The sequence below is a fragment of the Camelus dromedarius genome, chromosome 15, assembly GCF_036321535.1.
Source record: "Camelus dromedarius isolate mCamDro1 chromosome 15, mCamDro1.pat, whole genome shotgun sequence".
NCBI classification, from domain to species: Eukaryota; Metazoa; Chordata; class Mammalia; order Artiodactyla; family Camelidae; genus Camelus; species Camelus dromedarius.
Genome location: NC_087450.1, coordinates 36998492 through 37013954, shown reverse-complemented (window position 1 = coordinate 37013954; position 15463 = coordinate 36998492). Strand labels below are relative to the sequence as shown.

The 15463-nt window shown below is 46.7% G+C and overlaps 1 pseudogene; it reads left to right on the top strand.

The window, feature by feature from the left end:
• Window positions 1–560: 560 nt before the first annotated feature.
• On the top strand, window positions 561–2003 carry LOC105103644 (tyrosine--tRNA ligase, mitochondrial-like; annotated as a pseudogene).
• The last annotated feature ends 13460 nt before the right edge of the window (window positions 2004–15463 follow it).

The window sequence follows — 15463 nt, the reverse complement described above, 5'->3', positions numbered from 1 at the left end:
GAATTTAGTTCCACATTAGCCACACTCAGAAACTCTAATTTTTTAAAAGTATCATTCAGGCCCTCATTGTTCTTTCACAGGGCGGACAGTACCAGAAACAGACACACCAGAACTAGATAACCACTGCTTGACGGCCTCTCAGGGTCGCAGTTCCCTAGGACTAGAATGGAAGACTTCCCACATACAGACAGGGGTATAGAGAGCCTCAGTCTTAACGGGATTTTCCCAATCACCATTCAGCCGGTGCCAGATGGCCAAGGGACTCCTCAGCCTAGGGGAGAAAATCCAACTAAAGCGGACTCCATTCAAAACCAGGTGACCAAGTCTTACACCTTTCCCCCAAAAAGGAAAATCTCCAATCAAGGCATCCCAGGACAGAAGTATACCGTGGTGTCCGCACACTCGAGGTTCCGCCACTTACCACAGATGTCTCACAGACCGGACCCCGCCAAACCGGACCGGCGCCCTGTTTCATCTTCATCCTCACCCTCCTCTTTCTCTTCCTCCTCTTTCTCAGTCCTTCAGGTGGACCAGCTTCAGCTCCCTCTTCATCTTCATCATCTCCATCTCCATCCTCCTCATCCTCTTCTGAGTCTTGCCCTTCGCCAACATGGCGGCGCCCATGTTGCGGTGCGTTTCCAGGGGTTGGTGGTTTGGTATCCAAGACGGGTCAGGAGTCTTGCCCCTGGGGCTGCGTGAGGTCCACTAGGGCGCTCCGGAGATGCTGGCGGTGCAGAGGGCTCAGGGTCTGTTTAAGGAGTTCTTCCCCGAGAAGGGTACGAAGACAGGGCTCCCAGAGCTCTCAGACTGTGCCCAGCACGGTGGGCAACTTTGCCCAGACTGTGGCGGCTTCGACACCACGGCCTACTCGCTTCATGTGGGGCATCTTCCGGTGTTGTCGGGCCTGTTTCACTTCCAGCGAGCGGACCACAAGGCGACAGCAGGGGTGGGAGACGCCACGATGAGCCTGGGGGACCCGCAGGCAGGCAGCCGTACCAAGGAGCGCAAGGAGCTGGACGCAGAACAAGCGCAAAGCAACGCGCGCGCCCTCTGCCGAGGGTTCAAGGCCGTTCTTCACTAACGGGCGGGCCCTGGGCGGCTTCACGGTGCTGAACAACTCCGCGCGGTACCAGAAGCTGCACCCGCTGGACTTCCTAGTGGCGATGGGCAGCCGCTTCTGCATGGGCACGCTGCACAGCGGGCCGAGCGTGCAGACTCGCTCCAGAGCCCCGGAGGCATGAGTTTGGCCGAGTTTTCATACCAGGTGCGTCAGGCCTATGATTTCTATTACCTACTCCAGCGTTATGGATGCAGGGTCCAAATGGGTGGATCTGATCAGCTGGGCAATGTCATGTCCGGATGCAAGTTCATCCACAAGTTGATTGGAGAAGTTGTGTTTGGAATTTCTAGTCCTCTATAACTGGAGCAAAACTGGGAATGCTGTTTGGCCAAACAGGGAAAAGACAGCTCCATTTGGATTGTATGAGTTCTTTGTCAGGCAGCAAGATGCTTTGGTAGAAAGGTACCAGGAGCTCTTCATTTTCTTCCCCATCCAGAGATGACCACATAATGCAGCTGCATATCAGAGCCAGGTAAGCGGGGTCCTCAGAAACGACTTGCTGCAGAAGTAACAAAGCTTGCTCATGTACCAGGTCTGAACTCTGCTAAAAGGTGTGTTTATCAAAGTAGCATAGATGCAGTGGAGGTCACGTCTGATCAAGAGTTAAAAGAGGTTTGTTTTGTTTTTTAAAGAAGCTTCATTTTCTGAATTAGTTACTGACCCAGGAACAAGCGTCCTAGATACCTGCCGCAAAGCAAATGCCATTCCAGATGGTCCTCAGGGGTATTGGATGATAACAGAAGGTGGAGTCAGTACAAATCACAGACAAGTAACAATCTTGAGAGTGTTTTAGTTGTTGGACAACATATTCTTAAGAATGGACTTTCGTTACTTAAAAATAGGAAAAAGGAATTTCTACATTATAAAATGGCTTCGGCTATGATGAAAAATCCTTCTGGTGATTCAAATAAATTTATCCATCATTCATTCTCAAGACATGCTAACTTAACCTTTTGCTTATGCAACTCAAGTAAGAGGCAGGCAAGGACAGGGGGATCTGTCCCAGGAAGACCCCATAGGGTCCTGCTCGGTTACATGAGGACAAGAAGTTGCAGGACCATAGGCAGCGCCGTTCAGCTACATCAGACATGCATGAAGGGGGTCGTAGAGCTGAGGTTGGAACATGCCCAACCATGCCCAGGACTCTCTTTCCAGGCGCATTTGGCTCGGTCTGCTTTGCGGAGGGATAGAGACAGCTGTGTGACCCTGCTTGGGACCTGTAGGTTAGCTCAGGCAGATCAAGCTTAGAACACTTAGGTTCGCTTGTGTGCTGGCAAGGAGCTGTCGGTCTTGAAAGCAGGGTGCATTTATGGTTTACCTTTTCCTTTGTCTCTAGACATAAAATTAGCAAAATTTCTCCTGCAGCCAATCACGGTTTTCTATGGGCTTCATACAGAAGCACCAGCTGTCTCTCCATGACTCAGATCACTCCACACAGCTCATTATAACCTAAGTGACACTAGCCAAAATGCACTGGCCATCTGTCCAGCCTCCCCTGAATCCCCGTCACTGCACAGCCTGATGTTAGCAGAGGGAGGCCTGCTCAAAGGAAACAGATCTAGAGGTTAGCTCTGACCCCTCGCTTGATATGGGACTTCAGACAAGTTAGTCTGAACCTCAAACTTGTCAGAAAAATAGGAGTGAATACTATCTGCTCTAAATTAAGGATCAAATGAAGGAAATAATGTGCATGAATGTGCACTGAAGAGTGACACATGACACAGAAATGTAAGAAGCAGTGATGACGTGTATCTTCATACACTGAATGCGGCGTCTCTCCTCCCCTGGAGACCCAGAGAATGGAAATGCAGAAGGCAGCAGACAGCATGTATGTTCCGAGAGTGAGAGGCTGTGCACAAAGACATGATAAATAATCCTGCTGGCTTAAAATAAACACTGGTGTCACAAAAACACTGCTTCCAGCCCCCTGGAGTTTTGGGTCCTCCCTTTCTGTGTTCTACCTCCCTGCTCTTTCTCTCTATTTCTATGGCACCTGTCACCATGGTTTCTAAGTACTCAAATAAACACATCAAGTTGAAAACAGAGCCGTAAGTGGGAAGACACACTCACTTCTCAAAGCTGAGCTTGGAAAAGGAGCAACAAGGTGGAACTGACTCCCCGGATGATGGAATCTTGAGATTTCATATGGGAGAAGAAGGGAAGCAAATACCAAATACCTATCAAATGCCCACAGGGTGTGACACTTTATTCGCTGCCTGGAGATTCCGAGTAATGATTCCATGTTCCTTGCCTTCAAGGACTCACAGCTTCTAAGGCAATACAGACTCTCCAAATATACCGCCAGCATAGGAACACAGGCTTGCACTAGGGCTTGTCCTTGCCAAAGGTGAATAGATGTACGTACAGATGAGAGCTCACCTTCGGAAAAACACCAGCTCAGCCCAGAAGTGAAACCTCTGTCTCGTCTCATACTGTGCTGGGGCATCTGAACTAATGGATGAAAGCCATCACTATGGAGATGTGTTAAAGGGAGGGGAGGATGAGTAAAGACCTGCAGAATGGAGCAGGCAGAGCTAAGCAGGGACTGCTTGTTCCAAACTAAGAGATGATTCTTGTATTTCATCATTGGACACTGGCCCCTCTTGAGCCAGAATTTGTAAAAGTCTCAAATAACATCCAAAGAGAAGTCAGTCAGGTCCTTGGTTCTAGCTCCTTTTCTGCCATGATGTCATAAGATCATCTAAAGTGATGACTGAATCTTGTCTGATGACTGTGGAGTTACAGACCTTCAGAGTTGGATAAAACCCTAGAACCTTGCCCGTAATTTATGACCATGAGTCAGAATATATTTGACAAAACATCCTTATTCTGTTTCCAAAATTAAGAGGCTTTCAAAGGGGTATGGACTGAATGCGGGCATACTGAGCTCTCAGGGACATGTGATGATTTATAGTCACTGTCATAGGCAGAATATTGATAACAATCCTAAAAGCCTGAGACAAGGGATGGCAGGAATAGACAGCTTTCCAGCAGGACATTCCGTCTCAGGGCACCACCACGTGGTCAGAAGCACCTTCCTTAATATCTCCATGGGGGCTAGTTTTACTCCTGAAGCAAAAAATCCACTTCCTAGTAACTTATTCCTTGGTCCCAATTTTGCCCTCTAATCCTATACAGAATAGTATCTTCTCTTCCACAAATATTCTAAATATTTAAAAGAGAGACTGGTCTTTGCATGTCTTCTTTATTCTAAACCAAACATCCTTAGTTACTATAACCATTTCTTGGTTCCAGGCCTATTATCCGGGATAACCTTTTAGCTGACTGTATGCTAATGCACCACGCATCTTTTTAGAGAGATGGTTTGACCAGCGTGGTGGCACACATTAGCCACAGGGGAAAGTCAAGGCTCCCTTAGTCCACCCTAGGAGAGGAGGCAGCTGGAATCTTGTTGAGGGTAGAGAGTTGGGCAAACATTCTTTTGGCCTCTTCCACTCTCCTTCTAAGGATCTCCATCCCTTGGAAGCCCATGCCTTCAGTCTTGTCAAAAGGGCTGGGGCATGGGGATGGAACCTGCCCTTGCCAGCAGGACCAAGGTAAAGCCAGGTAAAGGAGATAGGGAGTAGCTGGCCTAGAGCAGACCTCTAGAAACACTGTGGTCCCTTTGCCTGGGGCTTCTCATCAACCAAGTAAAAAGGTCAGCTAAAGGGGGCCAAAGAGACTTTTCAGCTGCCTTTGGCCTGGACTTAGTTTGAGGGAAAAGGACTGCTGGAAGTTCACCCAGCCTTGAGGGCCGGCCAAGACCCAGCCATCTCCATCTCCTTCCAACAGAGAAATTTAAGCCGACCACCACCAAAGAGTAAAAGTATAGTACACTGAGATGATTACAGCCCTTGGCCCAGGTGCTGTGCTGCTATTAACACAAGCAACCATAGCATTTATCTTTTTACCCAGTTTCTCTACTGGCTCATATGGAAAGCACAGATTACAAGGGAAAAATGTTTTCTTAGATAAAATTAAACCTAGATCCTGCAAGGTTTAGCATCAGAAGGAGAAGCCAAAGAGGAAAGGATGACTATCTACGGAGCCCTGACTAACCTCTGGGTTCTCTCACTTCAGTTATCAAGTCAACACCGCACTGGTACTCAGAGGCTACAGCCTTCTGTCACAGCTGTAGTCTAAGAGTGGATGTCATGCCTTCCTTTGTCTGTTGGTTTTCTCTCAGCTCTGCTCTGCTAAGACCAAGTGGCACTGCCAGTATGGTGGTTGGCTCCAACATGGGTCATTTGTCCCCAGAGTTCACAGGGTCTAACCCAATTTACTCACTATCTGAGAGACCTACACACTTGCCCAAAGGGTCTGAAACAAGTCTTCACTAATCCCCTGTGGTTTCCTCATTTCTACACCATCCTCCAGCCCAGCCCCCAAGAGTTCCCTCATTGACAAGCTTGATATCCTCAACCTCTATGCAAAGTGAGATCACCCACTCTGCAGCCCACCCACATTTTCCCTGCTCAGATTGCAGAACCAGATTTGAGAAATGTTCTTCCTCCTTGGTTTGTTCCAAATCAAGAGATGATGGAATAAATGACCTCACCCTTCAGATAGGATCCTGCCTTGTCATGGAGAGGTGTGCCCTTAAGCACAATAACACAATACTCACAAAGTAAACTAGATGGCCAGCCTAGTCTTGGGCCAGGAAGGGTCCCCATGGACATGGGTCTTCATGGCAGTATCTCCAGGCAGGTCTGGTTGAGGGATGAGGTCTTGCCCTCCCTCTGTGGTGCCTAGGACTTGCTTCATGTAACAAAGGGTGCCAAGCAGCACATGGCCTGTGGCCTACAAGCTGAAGGGGGCCCAGCAGAGAGTTTCCTTCAGGATGGGCTTAGTGCCATAGCCATGCAGACCATAGGAAAGGGAACATGTGCCATAGAAAGCTGCCTTCAGGTTCAGGGAGCCAGTGAGGTCCCGGAAATTCACCTTGGGCAGGTAGGAAGTTATACAGGTCTCACTGATCTTCCTGGCAGGCAAACGGGAGAGGGAGAGTTGGTGCCCAGACCCCTGCTCTGATGGGGGCTTCACCTTTTGGAGCACCGTGCCCTCTGCCAGTGCCCCAAAGTACTCTTCTGCCTCTCCAGCTGTGCCATGTTCCTCCAGCACCAGGAGGAAGAACTGGTCTGCAACATCAAGTTTTCTCAGAACTCGGCCGGGAGGTCCTCAAGACTTGGGCCAGATGCCCTTCCACACACTCTGGTCTGCATCGCTTATTCCGCAGGCGATCACACTTGCTCTTCACGTGCCTAAGATGACTGTTGTAAGGAAAAAACACAGTATGTCATAATTCCAGCCTTAACACCCTTTCTAGAAAGAGGTAAGGATACAAAGAAATACACATGTGCCTGTATACATAAATACACGAATTGTGGTACTTGGAAATGTTAAAGAGCTCGTTTTAACAGTCCTTAGGCAAAGCACCCCTCTTAATTCCTGCCTGGAGAAAGAAGGTGGAGCAGGTTCCGGAGAGAGTCCTGCCTGTGTCTGAGAAGGCGGCTCGGCGGGAGCGCCCACTCCTGGCCCAGCTCCTCGAGACAAGACCTCAAACAAGGGTTAAAGGCCCATCTGCACCGGGCTTGTAACTACGGGGACCTCAACACCCCTCGGCTTCGTCCTCGCGGGAGGGCGGCGCGCACCCACAGGCGCGCGGGATCCGACCGCCCGGGCCGCGCACCCCGCCGGGTTGAGGCTCCTGGCCACCAGGTGGCGCCACGCGGCAGCCAGAGCGCCGCTCCAGGTGCGGGTCACGGGACGGAAGACCCAGGGTAACTGGCCTCCTGAGCCAGCCGACCCGACCTCACCCCGGGGGCCCGGACTCAACAACCCGGCTGGAGCCAAGGGGGACAGGCAGCTACAGCAGAATTGCTAAACAGCCTTGTAAAAAATTTCCACTCCACCCACCACTCCCAAGTCAATTTTAAAATAAAAAATAAACTGATAAGGGAACTTCTTGGCGACAGCGTACAGAACACCTTGGATACAGACAGCAACAGAGGTGCTATTTAAGAAGGAGCGTGGGTTCTGGAGTCTGCGTTCAAATATGCTTAACGACCTTGTGCACGTTATTTATTTAACCTCTGTATCACCTCATCGCCTCCTCAGCGACTGCCGATAATTTGCAGTGTTTACCTCATGGGGTTGACAGGAATTAAATGAACTGATACACCACATGTGTGTGTATTTAATATATGTATAGATTGGATTACATACATATAAAATACATATATACCTATACATTATATAATTATATATGTATATAATATATATGAAGTTATATGCCAAGCACACAGTAAGTACCAATAATGTTAGCTATATTTTATATTTTACTATTCAACTTCTACAACCTATTTATTTTTAAAAACAGCTTTCATTCAAACAAGAGAAAGTCATAACTTTGGGGGTTTTGGTTGTTAACTTTTTATATGGAAAATTTCAAATGTTCACAACAGTAGAGAAAATAGTATAATGAACCCCCATGGACCTATCACTTGATTTCAATAACTATCAACACATGATCAGTTCTGTTTCATCTGTACTCCGCATACTCTCCCCCAATCAGCTGCAAGTCCCAAATCTCATACCATTTTGTTTGTAAATACTTGACTATTATACAGTACGTTTAAAGATCAACTTTTATTTAATATTGTCTACAAGCACAATCTGTTGTATTCATCAGTCCAGAGATTTCCCATAACACAAGAATCTTCTCCACACCAGCATGTGACACAGAAATTGGAACTGAATATTGAATCATTAATGAAAATTTTGGAGCAGCAGTTTCTCTACTGGAAAAGTATTTCTGCTTCTCAAATGTGTTCTCTCTACGGAAGGAACATTGTGTTCAGCCCCTGGCTCCCTCCCAGTGAGAATCCAAAGGCCGCTCTATTATCCATGGTGACCCAGCCCTGGCTGAATTACTGCAGTCTGTGAAGGAGATTTCTCCTAATTAGTCAGATTCCTGCACTCAGAGCAGAATATGATCCATTTTAAGAAGGGAAACCACTTCTCCAGACACTTGAAGATTTTAGGATATACGCCCTATACTTCCAGGTGGCACGGATTGGGAAGCACTGGAAACTTTGCCTAGAATGTTCCTTACACAGTGCCAGTGTCACTTTCACGCTGAAATTTTAACCAAGTTGTTTCCCTCAAGGCATTTTGGAACTATCTTAACATTTTAAATTGTTGTCTTAAGACACACACACACACACACACACACACACACACACACACACACACACCCCTGCCTAATATTCCTTACATTAAGAGCCCTTTCAGACAGAAGACAGAAACCAAATAATAGGTTCTCATTCAACTGTATGCTTTTGAAATTCAGCACTACTGCTGACCGTTACATGAGTAGACGCTGCCTGACCAACAGTGCTGACGTGATAAAAGGCAGATCAGCTGCACTTGGGGATATTTTCAGCTTCTCTGGAGACAGTTACCCTATATTCTGTATAATAACAACAGCAGCCAGCATCAGGGTGCCTCAGACCTTGAGAGTAATATTCGTATTACTGATGATAAGGCACTTTCACCAAAGACTGTATTTAATCCTCACAGTCCTGTGAAGTTGGCATTATACCCATTTTGCAAAGGAAGACACTGAAACTAAAATGCAAAAGAGTCCAGGGACACACAAACACACACACACACCCCCTCAGACTTTACTCCAATTTTGTAGCTTAAATAGGCTGAGTGGATTCCCTCACTGAATCAGCAGTGCTATACAAACCTTAGTGCTGTTCTCTTATATTTATAAAGTAGACATCTGTCTTCCTCTCATTCTCAAAACAGGAAAAAATGTGACCACATTAAATCAAGCAGAGAGACTAACTAGGCCTAGGGACATAATTCTCAATTCCTCCAGTCTCTTTCAGCAAGTTGAATGAGTTCTCTAGAGTTCTCGAGCACAATTACACTTTTGACACTAGTGATCCCTTTTTCCTTTTTCTTTTCTTTTTTTAAAGAAAAAAGAGGGACTGGGGATTGAACCCAGGACCACATGCATGCTAAGCATGTGCTCTACCACTGAGCTATTACCCTCTCCACTGTGACCCCTCTTCTGATCATCATTCTCCCCTGTCTGGGTTAGGATTCCAAGCGTCTCATAGTGATCGGTCTCCAGTTCCTACGGCCTCTGCACCTTGGGGATGAGATTCCTTAAAATCAAGAGAGCTAAGCAGCGGATGACTCTCCCCTGAGTCCTTCGTTCTATCAGCCTACCAGCATACAAGGAGAGACATGAAGGTCCAGATAGCATAAGTCTTTTAGGGACCAGGACCCTCACACACTTCCAGGAGAGGGGCAAGGAAGCAGCCATATGTCCATGGCTATTGGCCAGTGAACTGAAGCCCGATCAAGAACTCCTTAAGCTCCTTTTCTTCTTTTAAAATCCACACTTTAAAACCTTGATCCTGCTACTAGATGTAATCACCCTCTTCTTCCCATTACCGCAATGATTGGGGTACATTTCCTATGCCCTTGCATTGGATTTGTTGATGTACTTTCAGCCTTCTCACTAGATGACAAAGATCAGCTTGTTTATCTTTTAATTCCTCAGTGCCCAGCCTCGTAAAAAGGGGGCGTGGGCAGCCTGGGCGGCTAAGAGCAGGGAGCTGTGTGGATGAGCTGGGGCAGCCGGGGCCGCGAGGAGACTGGGGCACCTGGGTCCCACCGCTTTGCTGTTTCAAAGAGAACAGCCAGGAAGGATAAGTGTGCAGGGAACACACTTTCCTTTTCAAAAAGGAGGTGGGGTGGATTCTGCAGAGCGGGAGGATGGTCAGTGATTTCTCTCTGGGTGGGTTTCACAGGATGAACACTCTTCAAATCAAGTAGGTGTCCAGTCTTCGCTGGTTGATCTGATGAATCAATCATGGGGGCCTTGACTTTGCTCTCTTGTATACCATCTGCAGCTAACGTACATGCTGGACTTTTTTTTTTTAATGTCATTCACAAATTACCTTAGCTTTTGTTTGTTTTTAAACACAAACGCTCCAGATTCAAAGCCTTCTTAGAAAGCAAGGGACATTTTAGCTTGAAGGCTCACTGGGGTACCATTAACTATAAAATTTAGGAACTACCAGAGGTAGAGCTGGTGGGGAAAAAGTGGTTGCAAAATGTAGCTCTTGACATCAATCATCTATTTTCTCCTCCTTGGAGTCAAGCTGCCCTCGGGCTAAAGTGGAATGGCCTGCCTTGGTCACTCACCTACTGTCAAACGTGGAAGAAAGCCACAGCCGACATCCAGAGCTCAGCGTCACCCTTCCTGTTTGAAGCAGCCCTTCTCTGTGTGATGGCAAAGCCCTGGCAACAATCCACAAGTGGAAATGCTCTAGCCATGGACTATAGTAGGCACCTCTCCACTGACCGCTGTACTCTGAGGGGATCTGTTTTCCTTGCTGTCCCCACCAGCCCAGAGTTTGGCTGCCTTTCTGGAAGTGTCCCTCACTACAGCACTTCCTCCCTCCATCCTATCCCACTAAGGCTTGCTGCATGGGACACGCTGTGTGGCATGTCTCCATTATTCATTTTTTGCCCATGTCCAGTTGGGACAGTTGCACATCTTCTAAGAATGTGATGCTATCTCTGCAGTGGTTGGCGAGCGCCAGGCAAGCTGGAGTGTCTAGCATCAACTCAGTCTGCCTATGGCCCCCTCACTTAGGTCTATCTTCCTAAAATGCCCGCTGCCCTTGGGCCCCCTCTCTTTCAGGAATCTACAGTGACTGTCTATCTCTGACTGGGAAGGAAGGACACATTTGTGAGGACCCAGCACCCTAAACACCAGGGAGTGCTGGTATTTACATGTGCTTGTCCAGCCTGTGAGGTAAGTGATACTGTCTTCTTTCCTCAGATGCAGACTCTGCAGCTCAGAGAGGTTAAGAAACATGCTCCAAGTCATACACCTGTAAGCAGCAGAGCTAGGACCCATCCTAAAGTCCACAGTCTTTCCTCAACACTAATTACCTGTCAAGGTGGAATAAAGATTAGAATATAGGCATCCTGTAATTCAGACGTTTCCTAATTGGCACCCACCTCACCTCACATGCCCTCACCCTCCAGTACTTTTCAAAGAAACATCTGCCACAGTCAGATTGGTCTCTGAAAGGCCCTCACGCACCTTGCTCTTTTGGGCAATGAAGAAACACTTGCCAGCCTTCAAGCACTGATGGTGCAAATATGTAAACGAATTTCTCACAACAAGGAAAGTAAATGGCAGGGTGAAAACTTCCAGGCTTCCACGTGAAACGCCACCACACAGTCTACCTCAGAGATGGCCTCTTGTTAGTGCCCTCCAACCAAAAGCCACCAGGAACACACCAAGAGTCAGCTGAGGGACTGCTGACTTGCTGCAGTGAGGGAGACTGCACACCCTCAGAAAGGGCTTAGGGCTAGGTGTGGGCGTGTGTTCGGTGATTCTGGGGAGGGTTCAAGGCCGTGGGGCTCTGCTCTGGACTGGATGTTGTCGGGAAGCAGGGATGATTCTAAGATTGGTACCTTACTCGTTATCGGCAAGGCAGGGGGAACAGAGCAAGCCCACAGCTGTACTTGGTAAAGATGCTGCTGTCACTCATGTTACCCAGGACAGGAGAATGTTTGGTGGCCACTTTTGTGGTGTGGACAATTCTTATTTTCAATTATGGTCAGACATGGTTCTAGAGGGGGCTTGTTTTTGTCTTGATCCATCACGGTCACAGAGAGGTCTTGTCTGATATGGATGTTCAGTGGGATTGTGTTTAACAGGAGTGTGCCCCAGACTGGCCAATAGAGCCAGGCTTTCTCACTCTCACTCCCCTCTCTTGGCACTGCCAGCATTATGTCTACACGTTTGTCATCCCCTGTCTCTCTCTATCCCTCCTCCCAGATGCCTCTGGACCCTGGGTCTTTTCCTTCACTGAATTTCTGCCTCCAACGTGAAATTTGGCACCCACTGTGTGTGGACATGTCCACAGAGGCTGGACCCTTGTGGAGAGGCCCAGGCATTTCTGAAGAGTGGGACCAGCCCAGGAGGGCTGATGTGTTTGAGGAGCCCTATTGGGCCTGCACCAGTGACCACCTAGCAAAGTGGGATGGGGGAGGAGGAAGAAAAGCATTTCTCCTTCCTGAACAAAGGCGCTGCTGGGACTTCAGGAATCCAAGGAAATATGGTGCCACCTGACAGCTCTGGCAGAGCGCTGAGCACAGGCAGCGCCCCCTCAGGGCAGACATCTGCCTTGGTACTGTGCTAAGGCCCCACCCCAAACAGGAGAGGGTTGGCTCCAAAACCACCGGGTAAGTTTTAGTGCAGAGCTGGGGATGCTGCGGAGTGAAAGGTGGAACCATGAACCAACATATGTCCACACACTGGTGAGGCCTGAGGAACCAAAGGTTATGCTTTTTTGTTTTACGAAAACATTTTTTAAAAGTATAATACACATCTATTGTAACAATTCATACAAACTGAATTACAGAAAGATAAAAAAAAAAATAGTAATTCTTTGTTCCTCCTCTGTCCGACCCCATCCTCTTAAAGTAACTGGTGGTAGCATGTTGGTGTATATCATTCCATACTTTTTTTATACTTACACAATCATAGAATTGCCTGTTTAGAGTTTCAGCTTTGCTTTTTACAAAAACATGATCATTCCGTTCATATTGTTCAGCACTTGCTTATTTTCACTTAACAATATGTCTTCCATACCTTTCCAAGACAATACATATAAATGTGATTTGTTCTATTTGGTGATTGCACGGGATTCCACAGAATGAATGCACCGTAATTTACCACATCAGCCCATTAATTATGACTTATGGTTCTATCTTATCAGCTTTGTTTGCTAATTGTTCCATCTGGGCTAGTCTCATTTTAGCTATACTCTCCCAAATAACAAAGAAGTGTCTTAAATACAAATTTCCTTCCTAGAACCTAACACATCACTGCCTACACCCGCCTCACATTTGACATGACATGAATATTCTTTTAATTTTGGAAATGCTCATAATGTTGTCTTCTCATTTGCTAAAAGAAAGACAGTACTTAGGACAAGAGGCTCATATTTGGCACATTTACTGAGCAGGAAGAGATCATTTTTAATTTCCTAATCCCATATGGTCCAATTTTTCTCCATATGTCAATCTCCCTCCCAATACGTGCATCATATTTTCTCATGGAAATATCCTTGTATCACTGTAGAAATCATTTAAGATCTTCCTCCATACCATAAAACTATTCACAGTTCAGAATGAGGCCGCCCAATCCAACACCCTTATTTTAAAGGTGAACAAAGTGAGGCTTGGAGGGATTCACAATTCGAGCAACGTCACATGGTTACTTAGCAAAGTAGCTGGGACTGGGACCACTAGAGGGCTCTCTCCACTGCAGGACATGACTCCAAGGCTTGGGGGTTGCTGGGGCACAGCACACAGGCAATGGTATCTTTGAGGAGAATTTAAAGGTAGCTCCTTAGTTTTTCTCAAAGACTTATTTTAAACAGGAACCTCATTAGCGCCACTTAACCACCCATCCCTCTGGAGAAGGAAAAGGGTGCAAAGGCACACCAGTTCCTGAGTCTGCAACTGGTTTTTCCCCAGGAAGTCTCCTCTTGCTTCAGCTTGCCGTTTTCTCTGTATCCAGAAGCTAACTGAGTGACGAATGCTCCTCTTTTCTTGCCTTCCCACGAGATCCTTGGCATCCCAGTGTGCCCTGGCATGGAATTGAGCCTGCTTTCTATCTGCTTAATGACAGGTGAAACAAACCAGGCATGGCCAGAGAGGAAACACTTCTCAGGAGTGGATCCAGACTTGGATGGCCTAAAGCTTGTAAAATTTTTCAGGTCATTTTTAATGGAAAATAATACAAAAATATATTTTTGCTATTTATACAAAAACATTTGAACACTTCTCTAAGTCCCCTCCCAGTGCCTTAGAAAGAGCCAGACCAGTGAGGGGTGCAGAAGCGTAATTTTCTTTAGCTTCAGGGTAATTGCCCCTCAGCCTTGTATGATGTAGGACCTCTGAGGCACCCTTTCTTTTTCTTGGGGGGGTAGGTAATTAAGTTTGCTTATTTAATTATTTTTTAAATGGAGGTACTGGGGTTTGAATCCAGGACCTTATGCATGCTAAGCATGCACTTTACCACTTGAACTACACCCTCCCTGCTGAGGCACCCTTTCTAATCCCTTACATGTATTTGGACAGAGCTGCCCAGACCCCCCCAGGAGCAACCAGAAGCCCCAGAGTTTTCAGGACAGTTTCTATTTCAAACATTTTATCAAGCCATGTGTCAAATGATGCATCCTGACTTTTCAAAAAATATAGCTGATAATGTTACAGAATGGAAGTACAAAAGACAAAGAAAACAAAGCCAAAAACCCCCAAACCAACCCCCCCAAATGAATACAAATAGGGACAGAACTACCAATTGTTTCCTGTCTCAGAATGTAAAGAACCAACCCAGGAAGGACAATAACAGCACACAGCCTCAGCAGTGTACCGAAGTTTCCACCTGCTAAGACAATAGCAGAAATCTTTCAGGAAATCATCTACCCTTAGTGGGTAGCAATAATTATGTTGCCGTGAAAAGCTTGGCTTCTTAGACTTACGCTGGATAAGAAATAAAACATACCCGGAAAGGACAAGTTGACTTCAAAAGACTAGAGAACTTCTCTCTAGTCCCTGTGCTCAGCTTTTTATTCCATAGTAACCAGACCCGAGATTTCAGAGCACAATACTGAAGCAGCTGTGCAGTGTAGGACTCCGCTGCCAAAGACTCAGGGAACTATTCCACAGACTTCTCGGGGGCTGTCAGGGAACAGATGTGCAGTGAAGAGCCATTCACCAAGCATTTATGAATCACCCATGTGGGTCAGGGAAGAAGCGTTCCTTCTGCTTTCTAGGAGACACTGTCTATCTGAGACAGTGACACACATCGAGCACTTCCAGGGTTAGCCCAGTGCAATCCCTCCTGTTCAGCAACAGTAATAGTGATCATAATAACAGTTGAGACTATGTGCTTTAACTGTTTTATCTCGTTTAATTTTAACAACTCTATTATTCTTCTTCTTTTACCTAAAATAAAACAGACTTAGAGATGTTAAGAAACATACCCAATGTCATACAGTTAATAAGTGCTAAAGCTGGTGCTCAAACCAGTTCTATCAGACTGCACAGGCCATTCATTTAACCAATGTGCTTTCGTGTCTCTTTTAATGGGCAGCAGATGGATTGCTGAGCTCTTAAGAAGAAAAGCAGGATTCAGTTAAACATGTCCATAAAAATTAGCCAATCCCTGCTTAGTGTCAACATCAACAGAAAAACTGCTCCAGGCCGAGCTCCATTCCCTCACCA